This window comes from Hemiscyllium ocellatum, chromosome 31 (assembly GCF_020745735.1).
Source record: "Hemiscyllium ocellatum isolate sHemOce1 chromosome 31, sHemOce1.pat.X.cur, whole genome shotgun sequence".
In the NCBI taxonomy this organism is placed as follows: domain Eukaryota; kingdom Metazoa; phylum Chordata; class Chondrichthyes; order Orectolobiformes; family Hemiscylliidae; genus Hemiscyllium; species Hemiscyllium ocellatum.
The window spans coordinates 37750535-37776831 of record NC_083431.1 but is presented as its reverse complement, the minus strand read 5'-3'; positions in this window follow the sequence as shown (position 1 = coordinate 37776831).

Genomic DNA, 26297 nt, shown 5'->3' with positions numbered 1-26297 from the left:
ATAATCATGCTTTCAAATTAATAATAGCACTGAAGGGCCACTGTTCTGCTGCATCTATGATTCATCTTTGCATCATTTAGATTACCTACAGTATGGAAGCAGACCCTTCGGCCCAACAAGTCCACACCAACCGTCTGAAGAGTATTCCACCCGGACCCATTCCCCTACCCTATGTTTACCCCTAACTAACGCACTTAACACTATGGACAACTTAGCATGGCCAATTCACCTGACCAGTACATCTTTGGATTGTGAGGGAAAACGGAGCACCCGGAGGAAACCCACGCAGACATGGGGAGAATGTGCAAACTCCATACAGACAGTCACCTAATGCAAGAATTGAACCCGGGTCCCTGCTAACCACTGTGCCACTGTGCCACTCCATAATTTACAACGTTACTTCAGAATTTTGAGTGTGAATGAGACTTTTATATCATCAGAATACCCCAGGGATCTGACACACACTACAGTTCAAACCAAAACACATCATTATGAAGCTACTGCAGATTTGACATAAAATTCAGCATTAAAACCATCTGTAAAGAATTTCATCGCTCAAGTATGCTGTATACATGTCATGCAATTCAGCACTAAACCACTAGCATTAATGAATGCCTAAACCTACACTTTAAATCTTATTCAAAAATAACATTGAATTTTAAGGCAGAGAAACGGATCATTCAACACATAGGTCAGTATTGGTGTCTATGATGCACACAACCTGGCTCCTCCTACATAATTCTATCTTCTAAACCCACTAATTCATCCTTTTTTTCCCCTAATTTATTCTTTAATGTTTTACACACGTAAGTGTGTCTATGCTCTTTGCCTCAACCATGCAGTAACAAACTGATTGATGTGGAGAAGCTATGAAAACTTGTGGAGGATTTTATAATATAATCTGATGCCTGGGTGACAACTCCTGGTGATTAGTGCTTGAATACAATGGTGCTACCAATCCTCCTTACTTTAGTCTAAGGGACTGTTCAATACTGTATGGTGGAGGATAGAATGAATATATCTGATCAGAAGTGGCACTTGTCTTGATGTAAAGTGGCACTTTACATTAGTATTTAAATTTAGGGATGTTAACTGTTACTAAAAAGAGGTAAAGAAGACTTTGGTTCACATGAGGAACTATTGGGAATTTGCATGATGTCTTCCAGCCTTGGGTGACTCACATACAGTCATAGAGTCATAGATCATGGAAACAGATGCTTCAGTCCAACAAGTCCATGCCGAAACATAATCCCAACTAAATTAGATCCACCTGTCTGCTCCTGGCCCATATCCCTCCTCGTCATCTGAGTATCTTTTAAACACTGGAACTGTGCTTGCTCAGGAAGCACTTCCTCAGGAAGTTCATTCCACATGCAAAGCATCCTCTGTGTTAAAAAAAATGTCCCTCATGTCTTTTTTAAATCTCTCTCCTTTCACCTTACAAATATGCCCCTTAGTCTTGAAATCTTCCTCCAGGGGAAAAGATACCTACCATTAGCCCTCTCTGAACCCCCTTGATTCTATAAGGTCACCTTTCAACCTCCTATGCTCCAATATAAAAAGTACCAAGCCATCCAGCTTTTCTGTATAATTCAAATCTTATGTACCCTGCAACATCCAGGTAAGTCTCTTCTAAACCCTTTCTAGCTTTAGAATATCCTTTCCAAAGCAGGGTGCCCAGAACTAGACACAATACTCCAAAAGAGGCCTCACCAATGTCACACACAATCTTAACATGATTTCCCAACTCCAATACACAAAGGACTGAGCAATAAAGGCAAGCATGCTAAATGCCTTTTTATCCATCCTGTCTATATGTGACAGAAATTTCAAAGAATTTTTTACTTGAATCCATCTGCAAGCAGTGTGCATGTTCTTCCCATAGGTTTCCACATGGTGCTCCAGTTTCCTCCCACAGTCCAAAGCCATGCCAACTTGTCCATAGTACATAGGGATATGCAGGCTAGGTGGATTAGCCAGGGTAATTGCAGGATTACGGGGATAGGATAAGGGACTGGGATGTGGGTGGACGCTCTTCGGAGTGTTGGTGCAGATGCGATGTGTCGGTGCAGATGCGATGTGTCAAGTGGCCTCTTTCTGCACTGTACAGATTCTAAGAGTTATCTGTTTCTCTCTCTACATATACTGCCAGGCATGCTGAATATCTCCAGCATTTTCTGTGTTGGCTTCAGATTTCAACATCTACAGTGCTTTGCTTTTATTGCTAGAGAAGACCAGATGTCTTCAACTGATTCTCCATCCAGAAACAGCATGACATTAATACTGGGCAGAGCTCAGAATAGCTCAAAACATGAACCTTTTCAGAACTATTAGTATATTTAACAAGGGAGGCCATAACTATGAAGTGAGAATATAGTGCTAAATCTTTGAAGTATTGACGATCACTGTCAAATTGCTACTTTTTTTTTGCATTATAGTGGATCTCCAGATTTATTACCAACATTTCTGAACCAATCTCTCCAGAAATGTGAAGCATCCATATAAAAATCCAAGTCGTGATCTCTTTTTATGGTATTTGCTGATTTTTTTGGTAAATCTTCATCCATTCCCTAACACATACTAAAAAGCTTTGGAACATTCAAATAGTCTTTACTGCATTAGTGAGCGAGTGACTGAGGTAAGCAAGTAAATAGTTAAGGTGCTCGTTGGGTAGGATGACAGTGTGGCATGGTGGGTAGGATGACTGGTGCCCCTTACTCCCTAGCCCAAACATTTTTGAGGTATTAAGTAAAGTCCATTGTCTACCAACAATTCTAGGAAGGTCTTAGTCTCTGCCTGAGCATCTGTGGGTTGACAGAAATCATAGCTTCCACATTAATCATTGCATCATCAGGGATCCTAAGCACATTCTACACCATTTAAGAATGTATTTTTTATATGGGGACCTACATTACAAGAATTCAGATTTTGCATACTTTGCTTCACATCAGGACCTCTATATGCTGGGAATTTGCATGAAGCCTCCCAGAGTGTGTCATGCATGAATGGGCCCATTATTCATTGTTTAGATTTACTATCTTTTCTCTCTGACAGTGAAGGTCTTATTTTATACATGTCAGATGTTTCTGTTTGTACAGCTGGATGAGTTCTACAAATAAACTTTGAACGTAGAAATCTTTAAAAATCATTGCCAAGGTCCTGGGTTGTCCCATTATAATGAGATCAATTTCAGCCCAGCAGGAGATTCCCCCTCCCCCAGTTCCACCCCAGTTCCTGGTTTTGGCTTCATCTGTAAACTTTAAAGAATACATCATTAGTATTTAACAAAAAACAATCAGTATTTGTTTTTTCACATGCATTTTTTACCATTAATTTTTACAAATGACTTTTTATAACCTTCCTGTGGAATCTTTTCCCATGTGGGGGTACAGTTCACTTGCAGCCTATGTAATAAAAATAAACTAGGAAGTATCAATCCCTACCCATTCACTAACCTGTTTTTCTTGCAACCTATAATAAGATACTTTCAGATATGTCCCATGTTTCATCTTCACTCTGACCTACTTTGATGAAGATAGATCCACTGTTCTAATCTATTTTGGACATGTCTCACATTCTTTATTGGTGCATTCTGATAAAATATGGATCACTCTCTGCAGGAATTTAAATTTCATTTGGCTCTCTCCAAACCACTCTCAAAAATACAGAATATAGAAACATACAGCACAGAAAAAGACCATCTAGTCTGTTGTGTCTGTGCTAGGTCTTTGAAACAGCAAAAGGGCTTGGTTGCACATTACTACGTTCTATTTGTAACCTATAGTTCCTCATACGGAGACACCTCTCCAACTGCCTTAAAAGTTACTAATTAAATCAGTTTCCATGACTTTTTCAGCTAGAACATTTCAGATCACATAAACCTGTGTAAAAGATGTCTGATGTCATTTCAAGGATTTGTTTTACACAACAAGCTGTTAAGAATCAGAGTGTATCCTAAAGAACAGGAATGGATACAAATTGCACAATAACATTCATTAGATAATTAGATCAATATTTTAAAATTGAAATTTAAAAGATTATAGAAGAAATACATTGCAATAGGACTACATAAATAGCTCCCATAAAAAGTTAGCACAAAATTGACAGCCTAAACAGCATGCATTTGAAAGTTTTTTGTTTCTCCTTGATGTAGTAAATTGTCTTTACAGAATGGTTTAATTATGGACAGCCATATTGGTTCTAACTATTGAACTATTGAACTCAGAGATTCGATGAAGGACAGAATATTGATGAAAAATTGTACAGAAATAATTTTGGTAGATGTCTACTTTTACTTGATGTAACCTCTGCTGTAACTCTGTTTCAAGTGGTTTGTGTTGTGATGCCAGCTACCACCAGTTTGTGATTGAGGTGGTCTGCTGCCACCATCCTCTTTCCTTAACTGGTCATGGGGTCTATTTAATATACAATGGTAGAGGAAAATCACTGGTGAGATTTAATAAGAAGAGGCTGTTGACTTTAACAAGATGTAGTTTATACATGATTTGGAGATGCCAGTGTCGGACTGGGGTGTACAAAGTTAAAAATCACACAACACCAGGTTATAGTCCAACAGGTTTAATTGCCAGTTACCACCAGTTGTATGGACAAGCCATACAACCCTATCATGGTAGGCGCTGCAACATATGTCAGAGTGTGGACATAGATACCACCATTACGCGTGGGAACACCTCCCACCTTGTACATGGCAGGTACTCATGTGACTCAGCCAACGTTGTCTATCTTATACTTTGCAGACAAGGATGCCCGGAGGCATGATACATTGGGGAAACAGAGTAAAGGCTACGACAACGGATGAATGGGCACCGCACAACAATCAACAGACAGGAGGATTCCCTCCCAGATGGGGAACACTTCAATGGTCCAGGACATTCAGCCTTGGACCTTTGCGTGACCATCCTCCAAGGTGGACTTTGGGACAGGCAGCAGAGAAAAGTGGCCGAGCAGAGGCTGATAGCTAACTTCGGTCCCTATAGGGAGGGCCTTGGGTTCATATCACATTACAGGTGACCACCATTGCACTATACACACACACACACACACACACACACACACACACACAGATGCGCACACAGACACCCACACACACCCTTACAGACACACACACTCCCACACTCACACATGCACCCCCTCACAGACTTAAGACACTCTGCACTCACTACACACACACACACATATACACTTTCTCACACTCACAACCCCCCAACCCAGACTGGCACACACACAGACAGACAAAGAACCACATGCACGCATATATTTTGTGGGGTGAATTTGTACTTGCAAGGCTGCATTGTACTTTGCTCAAAAACTGCATGCATTCATCTAGAACTCTGAGCTCAAAAACTGCATGAATTTATGTAAAACTCTGTTATCTCACTTTTTAGATTAGAATCAATCTAAACATCATGGCATAAACAGAGAAAACAGGGGGCCAACTCCTTCAACATATTGTCTAGCTATCGCATTGTGAATAGCTAACCCAAGAAAGCAACTTTTTTAAAAAAAGTTTTGTGATTTACACATGAAAGAAGTGAAACTATCATTGTATTCTAACAGATGAAAGGCTTAACAGACAATTAATTTTTCAATGTATAATTTCAGTTACATCACACTATAAATTCTGTGTGTTAGGATTGAGCCCTCCACTACCACCTGATGAAGGAGCGTTGCTCCGAAAGCTAGTGTGCTTCCAGTTAAACTTGTTGGACTATAACCTGGTGTTGTGTGATTTTTAACTTAGTTTATACATGATAGCAATCAGGTGCAAGTTATGTAAGTACATTAAACATTATTATTAAGAGTATTAGAATACCTGTGCATATTGGTCCTTATTTGTCTTTGATCGCGGGACATGGGTGTCACTGGCTGAAAATGTGTTGCTGGTTAAAGCGCAGCAGGTCAGGCAGCATCCAAGGAACAGGAAATTCGACGTTTCGGACCAGAGCCCTTCATCAGAAATGAGGAGAGTGTGCCAGGCAGGCTAAGATAAAAGGTAGGGAGGAGGGACTTGGGGGAGGGGCGATGGAGATGTGATAGGTGGAAGGAGGTCAAGGTGAGGGTGATAGGCTGGAGTGGGGTGGGGGCAGAGAGGTCAGGAAGAAGATTGCAGGTTAGGAGGGCGGTGCTGAGTTGAGGGAACCGACTGAGATAAGGTGGGGGGAGGGGAAATGAGGAAACTGGAGAAATCTGAGTTCATCCCTTGTGGTTGGAGTGTTCCCAGGCAGAAGATGAGGTGCTCTTCCTCCAACCGTCGTGTTGTTATGTTCTGCCGATGGAGGAGTCCAAGGACCTGCATGTCCTCAATGGAGTGGGAGGGAGAGTTAAAGTGTTGAGCCACGGAGTGGTTGGGTTGGTTGGTCCGGGCGTCTCAGAGGTGTTCCCTGAAGCATTCCGCAAGTAGGCGGCCCGTCTCCCCAATATATAGGAGGCCACATCGGGTGCAGCGGATGCAATAGATGATGTGTGTGGAGGTGCAGGTGAATTTGTGGTGGATATGGAAGGATCCCTTGGGGCCTTGGAGAGAAGTAAGGGAGGAGGTGTGGGCGCAAGTTTTACATTTCCTGCGGTTGCAGGGGAAGGTGCCGGGAGTGGAGGTTGGGTTGGTGGGGGGTGTGGACCTAACGAGGGAGTCACAAAGGGAGTGGTCTTTGCGGAACGCTGATAGGGGAGGGGAGGGAAATATATCCTTGGTGTTGGGGTCCGTTTGGAGGTGGCGGAAATGACAGCGGATGATACGCTGTATACGGAGGTTGGTGGGGTGGTAGGTGAGAACCAGTGGGGTTCTGTCTTGGTGGCGGTTGGAGGGGCGGGGCTCAAGGGCGGAGGAGCGGGAAGTGGAGGAGATGCGGTGGAGGGCATCGTCGATCACGTCTGGGGGGAATCTGCGTTCCTTGAAGAAGGAGGCCATCTGGGCTGTACGGTATTGGAACTGGTCCTCCTGGGAGCAGATGCGGCGGAGATGAAGGAATTGGGAATATGGGATGGCATTTTTACAGGGGGCAGGGTGGGAGGAGGTGTAGTCCAGGTAGCTGTGGGAGTCAGTCGGTTTATAGTAGATGTCTGTGTTGAGTCGGTCGCCCGAGATAGAAATGGAAAGGTCTAGGAAGGGGAGGGAGGAGTCTGAGACAGTCCAGGTGAATTTGAGGTCGGGATGGAAGGTGTTGATAAAGTTGATGAACTGTTCAACCTCCTCATGGGAGCACGAGGCAGCGCCGATACAGTCATCGATGTAGCAGAGGAAAAGGTGGGGGGTGGTGCCAGTGTAGTTGCGGAAGATGGACTGTTCCACATATCCTACGAAGAGACAGGCTTAGCTGGGGCCCACGCGGGTGCCCATGGCAACTCCTTTAGTTTGGAGGAAGTGGGAGGATTGGAAAGAGAAGTTATTCAGGGTGAGGACCAGTTCAGTCAGTCGAAGGAGGGTGTCAGTGGAAGGGTACTGGTTGGTGCGGCGGGAAAGGAAGAAGCAGAGGGCTTTGAGTCCTTCGTGATGGGGGTTGGAGGTTTACAGGGACTGGATGTCCATCGTGAAGATAAGGCGTTGGGGACCGGGGAAGCGAAAATCATGGAGGAGGTGGAGGGCGTGGGTGGTGTCCCGAACGTAGGTGGGGAGTTCTTGGACTAAAGGGGACAGAACTGTGTCGTGGTACGCGGAGATGAGTTCGGTGGGGCAGGAGCAGGCTGAGACAATGGGTCGACCAGGGCAGTCAGGTTTGTGGATTTTGGGCAGGAGGTAGAAACGGGCGGTGCGGGGTTGTGGGACTATGAGGTTGGAGGCGGTGGATGGGAGATCCCCTGAGGTGATGAGGTCATGGATGGTCTGGGAGATGATGGTTTGGTGGTGGGAGGTGGGGTCATGGTCAAGGGGGCAATAAGAGGAGGCATCCGCGAGCTGGCGTTTGGCCTCAGCGGTATAAAGGCCGGTGCGCCAAACTACTACCGCGCCTCCCTTGTCTGCCGGTTTGATGGTGAGGTTGGGGTTGGAGCGGAGGGAGTGGAGGGCTGCACGTTCTGAGGGTGAGAGGTTGGAGTGGGTGAGAGGGGTGGACAGGTTGAGTCGGTTAATGTCACTGGCTGGGCAGCATTTATTGCCCAATCTTAGTTGCCCATGAGAAGATGATGCTGAGTTACCATATAAAGATCCTAAGATGTTTTGCCTTTTCCCCAGATAATCCTTATATCAGACTAGGAGGGAATCAAAGCAGTCTCCAACGTTAACCCTTTCATAATCATTACGTTATACAACAATTTTCTCAAAGTGAATGCATTCTTTTCAGTTTCAGGGACCGTGTGGCATTTTTCAACTGTACTTGTTGATATCTTTCCCTGATTAATAGAGAATGTTTTTTGCAGCTGTAGGCGACCTAACTGCCTTATCAAAAATATGAGTGCCTGCCATGTCTGTTAAAATCTCCTGTATTGTTGACTTAGCTGTAAACAGCCAAGGATCAGTTAGAATATCTGACCTGTTTCTATGTTCTAAATTCTATACAAATTTATGTGATCATGAAAAGACTGAAAGTCCATTGGCCTTCTTTGTTATTCAAGGTGGACAGAGAATGATTTGCTAAGGCCCTAAAATAACTACACAGCGACCGATATCCCACTTCCAAATCGACCTTTATTTACTTGCGCACAGTACACTGATTGTGACCAGCCAGTTCAGAGTCAGTCCCCTGAACTAAATTGGCTTTTTTGCTTAGAGGAGGCATGTAGCCAGCATTGGTGTTCCTGCTGCCATTTCACCATTCCCCCCAGGTGTGTAAATATCAGGTTTAACCTTGCATGGAGTCTTCTCCCCATTAGCAACACTGCTGGAGTTATCCCTGTTACTGTGTGTGGTGTGGTCCGATAAGCAAACAAGAACTGGGACAGTTTGGTATCAAGTGACCGCAGGCTACTTCCTTAAGCGTGTCTTCAGCATTTGGACTGCTCTTTCTGCTGGATCATTGGACAATGAATGGTATGGAGGTGTCTTTATGTGCTGAATGCCATTTGACTTCAGGAAATATTCAAATTCCTCACTTGTAAATTACATTTCAGTGTCCGTGGCCAATATTTCCAAGAGATCGTGTATTGCGAATGATACAGCAGCTTCTCAAATGTTATTACTGAGTTTGCCGAAGGAAATTTATGCACACCCAACCACTTTGAATGAACGTCCACAGTGACCATGAACATTGAACACATGAAAGGACCAGATTGTCGACATGCAACTGACTCCAGGGTTTACCCAGCCTTTCCCATGAATGTGGGTGTACCGCTGGTGGTAATCTCTGTCCTTCTTGGCACTATCCCACTAACGTAGCTATGTCACCAGATATAGCTTCTTGCCAGCATCTTCATCTTAGAAACCCCTGGTTGACCCTGGAGGAGTTCAGTCATTTTCTGGTGGCAATCGTTATGCAGGACAATCACCCTTGCACCATATAGTAATATGCCATCCTGTATTGTGATCTGGTATTGCCAGGCCCAGAAAGATTTCAATCCTGGTTGCGATAGCCCTTCTGTTTCCCCCATTATCTCCTTGTGTCCACAGTTTGATACTGTCCATGGTGACCGGACAGGTGTCCAGGAAGTTTAAAATCAAAATGGATCTTTCCAGGGAGCCACCACCAGGTTTGGGGCATGGGGGGTGCTGGTATCTGACAGTGGGAAGTGGCTCAAGGCATCTACATTAGCATTTGGCTTCCTGGACTGTGTTCTAACTTGTGCCCGCTGAGAATAAGGCCCAACGCTGAATTCTGCTGGAAGCTACTTGTGGCACCACCTTGTCTTTCTTCAGTAGCCCTAGGAGGGGTTTGTGACCTGTTAATATGACAAGTTCCCATCTGTAAAGATTCTGGTGGAATTGCCTCACACCAAAGATGACTGCCAAACCTTCCTTCTCTATCTGGGCATATTTGAGTTTAGTATCAGCCAAAGTCTGGAAACATACGCTATTTAGCATTTCTTTCCACTGGACCACTGGTGACCCAGCACTACCTCAATACTGTAGGGAGGAATCACATATTAACACTACCTCTCACTTCAGATCATAGTAGGCCAATACCTTAGATGACAAAAGCTTTTTTTTGGCACTTCTTTAAAGGCTATTTCTTGGTTCCATGATTATTTTCAAGGCTGACACTTTCTCAATGGCAGGTGCAAGGGTGCCAGGCTAAGTATGAATTTTTCATAATAATTCACTAACTCAATCTCCAGTACAGACTTGGGAGCTGGGGCTCATTTGATCGCCCTCACTTTATCTTCCAATGGGTGCAACTCGGTTCTTTCAAGTCTGTAATCCAGGTAGTCATTTTGAAAGATAAATTTTTCCCTTCTAAGGCATTTGCCCATCACGGAGAAATGTTGGAGCACTATGTCCAAGTTCTCCAAGTGCTCTTAATTGGTCATCCCATTTATTAGCACATCATCCAGATAAATGGCAACCTGGGGTAGCCCTTGTAAAATGTTCTCCATGGTCTGCTGGAAAAGACAGCAGGATGATGATGCCCCAAATGGCAATCTTGTATATAAGAATGAACCCCTGTTGATATAAATTATAGCATAATTCTGGGACTCCTCATGCAGTCGCAGTTGCAGGTAGGCATAGCTCATGTCGAGATTTGTAAAGTACTCTATGCGAAGGATCAGATATTTTTCCAGCTGTGAGAAGCGGTTTACTGTTTGCTTAAAATTGCCACAAAGGCAAACTGAACCACCAGCTTCACAATCAGTACAAACAATACTGCCCATTCTGCAAATTGCACTGATATGATGATTCCTTCATTCTCCAGCCTCCTGATTTCTGTCTCTATGTTTGCCCACAAGGCAAATGGCACTGAGGGGCCTTGCAAAATTTTGGAATTGTTTCCTGGTAAATCTATAAAGTGGCTTTGGCGCCTTTGATAGTCCCAAGCCCTTCCTGAAACACTCCTGGGTATTTCACTAGAATTTCACTTAGGCAGCCATTTTCTAATCAAAAAATGTTAAGCCAATCCAGATGAATCTTTCTCAATCAATTCTTCCCCAGTAGGCTTGAGCCCAAGCGTTTTTACATCCAACAGTGGTAACAGCACCAACTGCTTCTCATAGACGTCGTACCCTTAATCTGCAACGGTTCCCTATGTATATTCTCAGTCTGGCTGAGGTCTTGTGCAAACTTAAGGGTTGGAGTCCAGCGAGAATCTTGTTAAAGACAGAATCTCCAACCACAGATATAGCTGCACTGGTATCGACCTCCATGGCAACTGGGTGACTATTTAACCAAACATTAATTTTAATCAGTTCTGATTTGGATGTCACTAAGCCATTTAATTGTTCCATCACACATAGAGGGGGACTTTACAGGGTGTGCACTCTCCTGAGTGCCAGTCTACAAGTTTTCTTACTCAAGTCAAGCCTTGTAGGACCCCTTTGCTGTGTGAAGTCTGCATACCAGCACCAATTACAATGGCTTGCTGGCCCAGAACCTGAAGAATGTTTTAGCCACTTGACCAAGTCTCGGTTTTTTGTGGGGTTCTGCTGTGGGCTGACCTTGGGTTCCTCTGCTCAGGATATGCACTGAACGAGGCTCTGCAATTGCTTACACTCAATTGGTGTTCCCCAAGCTCAGTCGGACAAGCGAGATAGTCCATTTCCATTTGGATGACCTGTAGCTACCATGCTCCAATTATCACACTTTCTAATGACATACCCAGTTGTAGTGCCTGTTTGAAGTCCAGTTGAACTTCAGCTAGTAGACGCTTCTGCATGGTTACATCATTAATCCCACATACCAAACATCTCATTCAGATTGACCCCAAACTTACATGCCTCTGGCAGTCATCTCAAACATTTCAAAAATCCAGATCTGGATTCCTCGATTCTTTAACAGCCAAATAAAACCAATACCATCTCAGAATTAGAGGAAGTTTGGAGTCATAATATTCCTTAACCAACTCCATCAACTCTATTAAGGTTTTAGTGTATAGTGCCTCTGGAAAAGTTAAGTCCCTTATAACCCAAACTGCTGTGGGTCCACAAGCAGTCAGAAAGATTACTCGTTGCTTTTCATCTACCCCAATGTCATTTGTCTGGAAACAATATAGCATTCTTTCCACATCCTTCAACAGTAGGATCAAAGGGGTCAAGCTTCCCAAATAGTTTATCCCCAATTCTAAGATGACTGTTGTAATTGAATGTTCTTCAGGCATATGCTGTTTACTCCATCACCACTGAAATAACTGCACAGCAGCCGATATCCTGTCACCAAGTCATCCTTTATTTACTTGTGCAGAGTATGCTGGCTGTGCCCAGTCAGTCTCCTGAACTAAAATGTCACTCTCTCTTAGAGGAGGCAAACATTATGCTATCTATTAATTTAGAGGACAACTGCATGAGCCCAGTGACAAGAATGCTACTGAATTGTTGCATGCTTCATGGGGGTGTGGGGAGGAAGACTGTGCAAATCTAGCTTAAATTGCAGCTACTTTTCTCTGTTTAAAAAGCCTGTACCTCTTAAATGTGTCATGGTTGTGTAATTATAATATAAAATATTGTACAAAAAATTATTAATTTAAAATGAATACAACAAATTCAAAAATAGCTTCCAAGAGTCACATGACTGACTCTTGATTCCGTTTAGCCAGAAAGCTAGACATGTTGACGTGTTACCACTGCATCACATCACATTTCAGTTTTTAGCTAAGATCAAGTGTAAGCTCTGAGTTGTGAATGTTCAGAGGATTTCTAGATCACCGCTGACTTGGGATTGAACACTAGACGATTGTTGGGTTGAGGAGAAAGTGAGGACTGCAGATGCTGGAGATCAGAGCTGAAAACGTGTTGCTGGAAAAGAGCAGCAGGTCAGGCAGCATCCAAGGAGCAAGAGAATCGACGTTTCGGGCATGAGCCCTTCTTCAGGTTGAGCTGAGCTGCTATTATTGGATCTTTATGCTGGCTTCAGTTTAATGCCAATCCATTGTAAAGCCAACCAGAGCTACAAACCCAAACAGGCAGATAAAATGCATCCAAATCCACACTAAAACAACAGCTGGTGAACTTGAAAGACCCTATACAGACAACAAGCAAAACTAATGCATTTACAAAATACTGTGCAAGACTTGGACCCCATTTACCACCCCCTGAGAAAAAGAACAGGAAATGACATCACAACAGCAAATGACATCATCAACGCAAAGAAACCCAAAGATATAAATAGAAAGCAGGAAACATTAGCAGTGCTTCGTCCAGGGGCTCACTCAAGATGTTACCTAGTATGGTGATGAAACATCTGAAAATGAACCTTCCAGCTCAGTGAGCAAACCTACATCCAGAACCTCAACCTGAGCTACAAAACCCACTAATAATATGTACTTTTATCTTACCTAATTTCAATCTTTGCATTTATGTTCTAATTAATAACTGTAGTACTTTATTAACTAATAACTTTAAGTGTTATCTGTATAATAATGATCCTTTTTAGAACTAAAGCTTTGCTGGTAGACATTTTTAAAATTGGAATCCTCCAAGAACTAGAAGTGACTGATGAGCTACATAAATTCACAGACATGAGCCATTTCTGGTACGGTGTTGTCCTGTTAATATTAATGGTTAAATGGTCATTCATTCATCAGGGATTGATTAACAGGATAGGTTAATTTATTTAAATCAGTAAAACCCATGGTAAGTTATAAAGCAGTTATTACAGCAAACTAATTGATTTTTGTTTGACTATCTTGCAGGGCAACAGCAGACTGACTGCAGTCTGTGTTGCAACATTGTACACATATCGCACATGGCACCCTTAAAGGTGAATTCTCTTAAAGGGAAAATACATATAAACCACTTTTCCAAAAGAAGGTAACTATTGACAATAACAGATGAGCCTATGAGTCTTTATAATTTGGTAATATATCCAGATGTCATATTGGTGATTTTGATTTCTGCAAGCATCAGTGATATTGTATGACATTCCTGTTTGTGATATTAAGTGTTTGTTTAATGGATAGCAGGACCTGTCCCACAATTTATTTATCTTGATGTATTATAGCCAGGTTTTTCTTTAGATTAGCCCCGACTGATCTTGTTACTTATGCTGTTTTGAATGGTTCAAATCTGCTTGACATTTACTGTTTTGTTTCTTAATAACTTACAGTTCATTTTAAATCTATTGCTTTTATGCTTTGGCTATTCCAATTGTACCAAAACTTTTGTGTTATTTTGGTCAAGTACATTTTCTTCTTCATTACTTACTCTAATAATTTTTCAGCGTTTTCAGCATTTTTTTTCTTTTTGCATTCTTGGAAGTCAAATCCTCATATACTTGCTGCTTCAGTAATTGTTTGGTTTCCTCCATGTCCTGCTTGAATTCTTTCACGAGAACATCATGGTTTGCATTTGTTTCTAAAAGGAATATTTTGTGAGTGATTTGTATCTCCTTGCAATGCGCACTGTGCAGTTCTACTTCTTTTTACTTTGAGCATTGCTTTGAGATCAAGCTGATGTTTCTGTAGCTGCTCTTGCTGAGTCTGGCCTGTTTTATATACAGGTTGCTCCAGATCCTCCTGTAAGCTGGCAACCTTTTAAATAGCTTAGTACACAGCCTGTCATATATCCTACTTCCTTTCTTTCTCTATCAGCTCTTCATTTCAGCCTTGTTAGTTGAGCAGAGTTATCTCATAAATACTGCATTATTTCAGAGGTGGTACTCTCAAATTTAGATTTATCCTCAGGCGGTTGTTCAGTCTTTCCTCTTGAACATTCACTTTCCTTGTCTTAGCAGAGAAGCGAGCTTCAGTTTAGCTCTACAAATTTAGAAGTAAGTGAAGTATCCCATTCTTCTTTCATATTCAGCTCTGTATTGATTTATTCAATAATCTGTGACTCTGATGTTTGATTTCATGGATTGTGACTTGTAAGAGATCACAATATACTGGTATACCTACAAGTATACAGGAAGCCTGAAAAGCAAATTGTTGGATCTATTTACAGGTTGAAGGGGGAACAGGGTGGTTCCCCATCCCAAGGCACTCAGTCCTGATCCAAGCATTTAGTTCTGATCAAGGAACCTGCATCTGGAAGTATATCTTACTGAGACGATTGCCCTGTCAGTGAAGTTGACCACCTCCCTGAACATGTGAACTAAACCCTGTGAATATCCCCCACCTCTAGCCATCTTTTTCGCTTGTGAGCTGGTACTGAATTTAACATCCCTCTAGTCACAGATGATGCACATCAATAGAAACACCACTTAATGCCTTTCAACATAAGTTGAGTCATCTGTATGCTTCCTTACATGTATCGTAATGATCCTTGCCTATCAGTTGCAAAGTTGTATCTCTGAAATATCACACTGAATCCAGCAGTTTCTATTCCTCATACATTGATCCTTCCATGAATATTGTCTGAGCTGCATCTGCAGCTGTTTCATTAGATGCCTTGGTGCTGTTCTGCCGTGAATCATGTTGGTAAAGCAAGGAAACCTCAAAGGCAAGTAGATAGGCAAAACAAGCATGTGAGAACATTCAAAGGGGATACAATAATGAAAGATTTGAAGGTTTCCATTTTTTCTAGGACCTTCAGAAATGTGGAATACTTTATAATGATGACAGATTATGAAGTGTTGTTGAGTGTCAGGGTCTGGATGACCCTGGTCAAAAGTCAGAATGAGCCAATGTTCAGGTGCAGCAATGACTCAGGAAAATAATCACCCTTACTTCAAGAGGAATTGGATGTATAATGAAAGATGTATTGCTGCAGATGTACAGCGTGTTCAATGTTCAGTGCCCTTGAGCATTGCGCGCAGTGGTGGCCTCCTGATTGAAGGAAGGATGTGATTACAATGTAGAGAGTTTAACCCATGTTAAGCCATCCTACTTGCAGCTATGTCTGGATGGTTCAATGAGGAGAGATCGAGTATGCCATACCTGTATTGACCAGGATTTAGAAAAACATGAGGTCACATCAAGGAACTCAAATCATAAACCCAAATTATCTGTTTTTTGTAATCACCTATCAACTGCTCATTCATAAAATGAAAATCTTTCCTGTTAATAAATGCAAATGGCTACTGCCAGAGAGCTGTCAGGGCCAAGTGTGTGCAGCCAATTGTGGGAATACTGCAATTGCAGCAATCCCCAATGCAGTGGCTGCCTTGCACTTGGGGTCCACAAAATGGTATAAAGTCACAGGATCTTCTGAAGAGAACATGTCACAATCCTCAGATGCACTTGTTATACAGGTGACTGGGAAATCTTGCACAAGTCCTCAGTAGAACCCTGGAAGAGGTCACTATGGAAGAGGCCACATTTTTATGCCATGTGCATTGGATTCCGTATAGTCCTTAGAATGCAGCTCTTCATTGAGCTGCTGACATATGCAAGCTACCATGTCTCTGGAACATCCTATGTTTTCTCCGAAATTACTCGATTGGTGCAACACCTGCATTTTACCTGATATTAGAGTCGGAGAGTCATAGAGATGTACAGCATGGAAACAGACCCTTCGATCCAACATGTCCATGCTGACCAGATATCCCAACACAATCTAGTCCCACCTGCCAGCACCTGGCCCATATCCCTCCAAACTCTTCCTATTCATATACCCATCCAAATGCCTCTTAAATGTTGCAATTGTACCAGCCTTCACCACATCCTCTGGCAGCTTATTCCATACACGTACCACCCTCTGCGTGAAAAAGTTGCCCCTTAGGTCTCTTTTATATCTTTCCCCTCTCACACTAAACCTATGCCCTCTAGTTCTGGACTCCATGACCCCAGGGAAAAGACTTTGTCTATTTATCCTATCCATGCCCCTCATAATTTTGTAAACCTCTATAAGGTCACCCCTCAGCCTCTGATGCTCCAGGGAAAACAGCCCCAGCCTGTTCAGCCTCTCCCTGTAGCTCAAATCCTCCAACCCTGGCAACATCCTTGGAAATCTTTTCGGAATCCTTTCAAGTTTCACAACATCTTTCTGATAGGAAGGAGACAGAATTCCACGCAATATTCCAACAGTGGCCTAACCAATGTCCTGTACAGCCATAATATGACCTCCCAACTCCTGTACTCAATACACTGACCAATAAAGAAAAGCATATCAAACTTCTTCACTATCCTTTCTACCTGTGACTCCACTTTCAAAGAGTTATGAACCTGCACTCCAAGGTCTCTTTGTTCAGCAACACTCCTTAGAACCTTACCATTAAGTGTATAAGTCCTGCTAAGATTTGCTTTTCCAAAATGCAGCACCTCGCATTTATCTGAATTAAACTCCATCTGCCACTTCTCAGCCCATTGGCCCATCTGGTCCAGATCCTGTTGTAATCTGAGGTAACCCTCTTTGCTGTCCAATTTTGGTGTCTTCTGCAAACTTACTAACTGTACCTCTTATGCTCGCATCCAAATCATTTATGTAAATGACAAAAAGTAGAGAACCCAGCACCAATCCTTGTGGCACTCCACTGGTCAAGGCCTCCAGTCTGAAAAACAACCCTCCACCACCACCCTCTGTCTTCTACCTTTCAGCTAGTTCTGTATCCAAATGGCTAGTTCTCCCTGTATTCCATGAGATGTAACCTTGCTAATCAATCTCCCATGGGGAATCTTGTCAAATGCCTCACTGAAGTCCATATAGATCACATCTATTGCTCTGCCCTCATCAATCTTCTTTGTTGCTTCTTCAAAAAACTCAACCAAGTTAGCGAGACATGATTTCCCACGCACAAAGCCATGTTTTGTGCCAGTGTGCACTGTGGCTTTAGTTACCGTATGTATTGTGTGCTTCTGGAGCCTCTGCTTTGCCTGCCTCTGGAGAAGACTCTCCCCCAACCTGTACAGGTGGTTCTTAATTGAAGAACAACATAGAGCAATGTGCAGAAGGACCTTGGAAAATTAGGAATTGAAGGAAATTAGTATTAGTATTGGTAAGAAGATTCTATTGGCAAAATTAATGGGATTGACAGTTGATGAGTCACTGGGACCTGATATTCTATATTTCAGAGTCTTGAAGGTGATGGGTATAACCAATGCATTAGTATCAGCTTCTAAATAATCTATAGATTCTGGAATAATTCTATAACTTAAAATCTAACAAACAGCACCTCACTATTTAAGAAGGAGGCATGAAAGAAACAGGAACTACAAAACTGTTAGCGTTAATAGAAAACATACTAGCACCTACTGTAAAGGATCTGATAACTGGATACTTGGAAAATAGTTAACTGATTGGAGATAGAATAGATTTTCAAATGGAAAATCACATTTACAAACACTTGAAGTTTTTTTGAAAATATTATGAACAAAATTCATAAAGGAGGAGCTGATGGATGTTGTTTGTTTGGATTTTCAGAAGGTTTTTGATAAGATCCTTCACAAGCATTCGTTGAGCAAAATGAAAGTACATAGGAGAGGAAGTTAATATACCGGCATAAAACAAGGATTGGCTAAGAGATAGAAAGCAGCACATGAAGAAATTGGCCATTCTCATGTTGAGAAATTCTGGTTAATTGGACATCACAATGATCAGTAATTGACTGCAGCTATTCACATTACATGTCAATAAGTTAGATGTGGAGGACCAAATGTAATATTTCCAAGTTTCCACATGCACTGTGAGGAAAATTAAATGTGGCTTTATGAAGATTTAGAGAGGCTAGTGAGTAATCAGGAATATGGCAGATAGACTGCCATGTTTGAAAATGTGAAGGATTCCACTTTTATGAATAAAAGAGGAGCAAAACATTCCTTAAATGGTGAGAGGTTGTAAAGTGTAGATGTACAAAGGGAGCTAGGCATCCTTGTCAATAAAGCAGATAATGGTGGCTTAAGAAAAAAATTGGTAAGGTTGTCAAGCTCAGAATTAAATTTTACATTGCTGTGATTTTATGCTAGTGAGCAGATATTGTGATTATTGGCAAGTTATTAACACATCTATTATCAAGTTCTTTTTAAAACTACTCACTTCCTGATGATAGCATAATTTCCTCTGATGAAGGCGATGCAAGCCCAATAGACGAATTGAATTATTTGTGTGTTGCAGAATTCCCTGATTCAATGAGCTGGGAATGAGAAATGGAAAGAGACAATAACAGTGTGCATTGTGTTGGCATGGTGGTTTAGTGGTTAGCACTGCTGCCTCACAGTGCCAGACACCTGCGTTTGATTCCAGCCTTGGGCAATGTCTGTGTAGAGTTTGCACATTCTCCTTGTGTCTGCATGAGTTTTTACTAATAGTAAGTACAGTGAAGTTGAGTTGGTGTTGGATACATCTTCTATTCAGCCTTGGAACCTGCCTCAGAATGACACATTTTATTCATTACATGGACTTGATGGCAGTAATCAGATGACAGAGGCAAAGTTGGCTCAGTATCCAAATTGGCATCTGTGGCATGGATAGACTCTTGAGTTTTTGAAATATGCCAGAGACCATATTAGCAGTTGATAAGAGGATTATTGTAGACACACCAGTGTCTACTGGAAGTACATTGAATGAATAGGACATGATGTCAACCATTGGTTTAATATCACTGAGCCTGACTGAATATGTTCAATGGCATAAACCAGTGCCCCTGGTGCTATTTCAAGATATCATTGACTACTTAGACTTTGGTTGCTGAATTATTTCTCCTGGCCTTTCTGCACATTTTGGCTGCTTCACAATACTTGTTACAGGTTTCTGTGATCTATAGAAGTGATCTGACTGATACTGAAGATTTTTTTGTCTGGTGACTTAAAGAATTACGCATAAATGAGTTGTTCCAACTTTGTTGTCACACTGGTTTGATATTGAACTTGACTCAAATAATGAGCAATTGTCATGCACAGCAGAACAAATAACGAGAAGATGGAGGAAGGAAAGATGGGTTCTCAGCAAAAGACTCTTTTTTGGGCCTTAAAACATGTAGGAAGGCCTCTCTCATACTACTTTCAGTTGTCTGTCACCTTCTTTTGCAAGAGAGGGAGAACACCATCAGTTAGTGTAATCATTTGGGTGACGTGGCTACCATGTTTGAATATTGGCCAATGTGTGAAAGCTGTAATGTGTGTGTTTGAAAATTGCAATAATGATAAGTATGTAAAAATTAAAAGTTATGCATATTAGATATGGGGCCTGATGATAGAGATTGTTTGCAGGCAAGCAATGAATTGAGCAGCATCTAAGTCTAATAATGCAGACAAGTAGAAGATAGAATTTTAAGATAGATTCATTGATCTTGACTACTTTTGTCAGATCATCATACTTCTTCCAATACTGAATTTAGGGACACACAGCTGAAGTCTGGCTTTTCACATCTTTCCCAACTATTTCTCCTGTCTTTGCATTGTGGCCTGGGTTTTCACCAAGTTGGATAAAGTAGCACAAATTATTAGAAGATGGTGGAGAGGGAAATGGACTCTCAGCAAAACATAAGAAGCTCCTTCATGGGGCTCAAAACATGCAGAAGGTCTCACTCATTCTGCTTTCAATTGTCTGCCACCTCCTACTGAAAGAAAAAAAGAACACCATGAATGAGTGTTGTACAATCATTTGAGTGATGTAGCTATCGTGGTTGAATAGTGGCCAATGTGTTGAATTTTGGAGTCCTTTAAAAATGGCAAACAGGATGTAATTATAGGATTTCTTCCCCAGTTTCCATTCTAAGCAATTTTCTGTCTGCAGGATAAAGTTGTGGGTAACCCACCAGATGAGTATATTCATGCTTGCTGGCTCTATTGCAGAGATGAACAGTCAAAACGAGGGACAGTAGCTGTCCCAACTGGGAAAACATGGAAAATATAGTCACCTTATTCAGGAATTTGTTCATTGACACACTCTGAAATACAAAAAAAACTCTTCTTTCAGTTTCAGACGTTGGACGGTATATTGTAAGTAAGACATTTTTATCTAATTGTATTGAAACTGTAGTGAAAAGGTAAAAGATGTGAAATCTATGTATTATGTTCCAAGAGACTATGATTGCTCCTAAAAGGAAAGCAGAAAGTCAACATGAGTGTGCAGAAAGCAATTTGGTTGGCAAATGACATGTTGCTCTTTATTGTAGGGAATTGGAAAATAAGAATAAATCGACTTACAACAATTATACATGGTTTTGTTGAGATCAGATCAGGAGTATGCAGTATTGCTCTCCAGATTTACAAAAAAAGCGTACTTGAATTGGACAAAGTACAGCAAAGGTTCACTAAATTGATCTCTGGGATAAGGTGGCTTGCCCTATGATGAAAGGCTGAGTAGATTTGGCCTATATTCACTGGAATTTAGGGGAGAGGGAGACAATTGTACAAGATTCTGAGGTATAATATGGTAGACATTGTGAAATTGTTTCTTCTTCTTTGACAGCACTTTCCAAACCCATGGTCACTACCACCAAGAAGGACAAGGGCAATAGATGCATGGGAACAAAACCACCTGTATTTTCTCTCCAAAACACTCATCATTCTGATTTGGAACTATACTGTCATTCCTCTACTGTAGCTGGATCAAAATCGTAGAACTCCCTTCCTAACAGCACTGTGGATGTACCTATACCAAATTGATTGCAATGGTTCAAGAAGGTAGGTCACTACAACTTTCTCAAAGCCACTATGGGCTGGGTAATAATGCCAGTGAGACCCATAACCTATAAACAAATAAAAGAATTGACAGTGCAGGAAGCACTGGTTACATATCGGAATCATTATAATTAGCAAGCAGCATAATATTGGCATGTTGCCTGTATTGTATTTCACGGGCACAGATTAATTGTGCATTATAATCTCTGTGCCCAATTTCAGGGGCCAATCAATTTAAAACACAATGTCTTTTAATTTTATATTTTGATTTGGAGTTAGGTTTTCTATTCTATTACACATCTTCATCATTTGCTGAAGTGATTTTTGCTAACATTCCAATAAGTTGGGGAATTATAAGTTCATGCCAATTCTTAACTGCTTGGATGAGATCTTGCACTCTATGACACTGATGTTTTGGTTTGAATCAAAGCAAAGCCTATATTATTGGACATATTACCAGTCGGAGGTAAAAACTCTCTGCTTGGGGCTATTCCCACTAGGATGATCATTTAGCCAAGTTTTGTTTACCCTTTATGTTTCTTTCAAAGAACCAAAGTCTAGTCAAATGAAACTGATTAGTTGTATCAACTGAGATATTATCTAGGGTGATATAACTGATCAATGGAACCAGTCAAAGCAGAATTAGCATTGGTTGAATTCCAAACTGAACTAACTGAAGTGTTTTTTTACTGGAGAAAAGTGCAATCAGTGATACTTGTTTTATTTTTGTTGCTTCTTGGTCTGATGGAAGCATTGTGTCACTGTTCAGATTCCTGCTTCTCTTGACTCCATGTATCGTTAGCCACTTATAAAAACTCTCCTTTGAGTGATGTGGCTATTATGATTGAATAGTGGCTAATATATGGAACTTTGGAGCCCTTTAAAAATGCAAACAGGATGTCATTATGGGATTCATTCCCCAGTTTCCATTCTTGGCATTTTTTCTCCCTGCAGGATGAAGTTATGGGGAACCCACCAGATGGGTATACTCATGCTTGCTGGCTCCATTGCAGAGGTGGCCAGTCAAACCGAGGGAGAGCTGCTGTCCCACCTAGAAAAACATGGAAAACACAGGTATTCCTCAGGGCCAGCGAATCTTTCAACAGGGACCACAAACACATTAAGTTTTGCATTTGCACATGCTCTTAAACTCTTGTTTCAGGTATAGGCACAACAGAGTAATTTTTCAGCATCTTGACAATATAACAAGCACTTCATTTACAGCTCATTATCAACATGCACTTACTGCTCTTATTCAAGGCAGACAATTTAGTATGCAAAAAATGGATGTTGCGTTATGATTTTTTTGCATTTTACCTAATTGCACTGACTTTAAGGGAGAAAATTAAAAGGTTTTTAAAGGATTGGCATCACAATTTCATTGGTGCACAATTTGGTATATTGATTCTGGAAAGAGATGCAAGTGAACAACACATTATTGTTGGAGGTTACTGCACAAAAAACATTTTAACTTCATTTGGTGGTGATATCATGATGTCTCAGTGAGGTCATTAGTGTTGATAAATGGCCTGTGCTTGTCTGAGAAATTCTACTCAGCTTTAATAGGTTTAGTATTTAATAAGTGATGCATATTATGTTGGGATATTTCCTGTGTTGATATAGTTATGGTTTCTGATGCTGGCACATATTCATCCTCACTGGCACACAGCATACGTTTGTCTTGCAGATGTCTGCATCCCAGTATTCTCCCCAAGGAACAAGTTTATATCTTTTTTTTTGTACATGGCCTTTCTTTGAGAAACTTAATTCAAACCTGTTTTTTTTGTACTTGGCTTAAAATGTAGAAATATTTCCAGTGAAGTTTCCCTGGCATCATGAATAACCTGTCTCCTTTATCCCTGCCAAGTAGAGTGAAATGAACCACAATATATCATGATAAACATTACCACGTCATTGGTCAAGCTCCAGATCAAAAACCAATGTTTCAGATCAAAGCCTCAGACCCAAATTTATTTTGTCACTGTCTCAGTCCTTGTATGTAATAACTGCAACATTAGCCATGCACTGTCATTGCACCATGTTCAAACTGAGACAACCTTATTCTAAATGCAATATGCAACAGCTATCGCTTAAGGACAAAGCCAAGGCACATTCTACAATTGTCTGGACTTAAATCAAGTGAAGCCAACTTTCTGTGTTCAAAGACAAAATTAACACAGACAGTGCCCATAGGCCATTTCCATCCCATGCCAATTTTCCAAAATCAGCCTGTTACAAAGAGCAGGCTTGCTTTAGATATAGTGTCATGTTCAATACCACCAGTCACTTGCATAAAGTAGAAGTGGGAAGAATGTTTCCACTGGTAAAGGGCCTAGATTCAGATGGTGTAGTCTTACAATAAGGGGCAGGCCATTGAGAGTCATAGAGTTGTATAGCACATAAACAGACTCTTCGGTACAATTCATACATGCTGACCAGATGTCCTAAATTAATCTACTCCAGTTTGCTAGCATTTGGTTGATATCCCTCTGAACCTTTCTTGTTCATGTGCCCATCCAGATACCTTTTAAATGTTGTAATTGTGCCAGCCTCCATCACTTCCTCTGGCAGTTCATTCCATGCATGCATCACCCTCTGTGTGAAAAAGTTGCTGTTTAGGTCACTTTTTTTTTATCTTTCCCATCTCACTTTAAACCTATGCCCTCTAGTTTTAGACTTCCCTAACCTGGGAAAAAAATCTTGTGTATTCACCCTATCCAAGCCCCTCATGATTTTATAAACCTCTGTATGGTCATCCCTTAGCCTCTGATGCTCCATGGAAAATAACCCCACCCTATTCAACCTCTCCCTGTGGCTCAAACCCTCCAACCCTGGCAACATCCTAGTAAATTTTTCTGCACACTTTTAAGTTTAACAGCATCTTTCCTATAGCAGGGAGACCAGAACTGAACATAATATTCCTAACCAATGTCCTGTACAGCTGGAACATTACATCCCATCTCCTATACTCAATGCACTCACCAATAAAGACAAGTATACCAAATGCCTTCTTCACTAACCTGTCGACCTATGACTCCACCTTTGAGAAATGATGACTCTGCACCCTAGGTCTCTTCATTGGACAACATTCCCCAGGACCCTCCATTCAGTGTATAACTCCTACCCTGATTTGCCTTACCAAAATGCAATACCTCATTTTTATCTAAATTAAACTTCTTGGCATATCAGCCCATCTGATCAAGGTCCCATTGTACCCGAAGACAGCTTTCTTCACTGTCTGCTACCCTACCAATCTTGGTGTCATCTGCAAACTTACTAACCATTTCCTCCTATATTCAGATCCAAATCATTCAGAAAAACAAGAAAAAGCAATGGACCCAGCACCAATCCTTGCAGCACACCACTGGTCACAGGTCTCCATTCCAAAGAACAACTCTACACCACCACCCTCTATCTCCAAACTTCAAGCTAATTCTGTATCCAAATAGCTAACTCTCCTTGTATTTCATGTGATCTAATCTTGCTAACCAGTCTACCATGCAGAACCATGTCGAACACCTTGTTGAAGTCCATATAGACAACATCCACCACTCTGCCTTCATCAATCTTCTTTGTCATTTCTTCAAAAGATTAATTCAAGTTAATAAGACATGATTTCCCACAAACAAAGCCATGTTGACTATCCCTAATCAGTTCTTGCCTTTTCAACCATCGAAGTCAGGCTCACTTGAGACGGTGAGGAATTTGTTCACTCAAAGAGTGATGAATTTTTAGAATTTTTATATCACAGACAGTTATGGTAGCTCAATAATTGAACATGCCCAAGGCAGAAATCAATTAAATTAACGATATTAAAATACATTGGTGTAAGATGTGATCTACTTGAATGACAATGCAGGCTCCAAGGATGTATTATTATATATTTTTGCGTAGACATTCTGATTATGATTTGGAGATGCCAGTGTTGGACTGGGGTGAACAAACTTAAAAATCACACAACACCAGTTTATAGTCCAACAGGTTTATTTGGAAGCACTAGTTTTCAGAGCGTTGCTCCTTCATCAGGTGGTTGACCATAGCTCTGATAGCTAGTGCTTCCAAATAAACCTGTTGGCCTATAACCTGGCATTGTGTGATTTTTAACTTTGTACATTCTGATTACCATTTGAACAGATTCAATAATCAGTGATCTTCTATAAAACTTACACTTAACTATAGGTTAGTTTCTGTTGAAGGCTCTGGACAGTCCTGAAAGCACCCATCAAAAGAAATGAGGGAGTGATATTGCAGACCTAGACATATCTTTTTAATACTCTTGTTGCCATATTTCAGAATTTGAAAGCTGGCAAAACCATTTTCATAGTCACTGAGGAAAAGTGAGTGTATGAGCTAACTAAGGGAAATTTATGGCAGGTAGACTGGACTAGTCCTTTTTTCCTGCTGATTTCCAAAGGAGACTACACCAACAGATCCTGTCAGATTAGACAGAAATTTTAGCAGAGGTTATTGCTGTGAAAATGAAATGAAATGGATGCACAGCAATTCTGCAAAAAAACTGTGATCTTCTGGACTCCAAAATGGTGAGTGCTACCATCTTCCCTCTGTTACATCACACTGACTGGGGTAATATTCCAACTCTGACATTGCATATAGTTCATATTAAAGCTCATGGAATGCAATTCTCAGTATTGTATATATCATATCAACTCTAGGGCTCATACTCACCTCATCCTCAAGCCTGTGCTTCCTACTCACTCACTGGGGACATCTTATTAACTCTCCTGCTCAGGCATGATCAGTAAC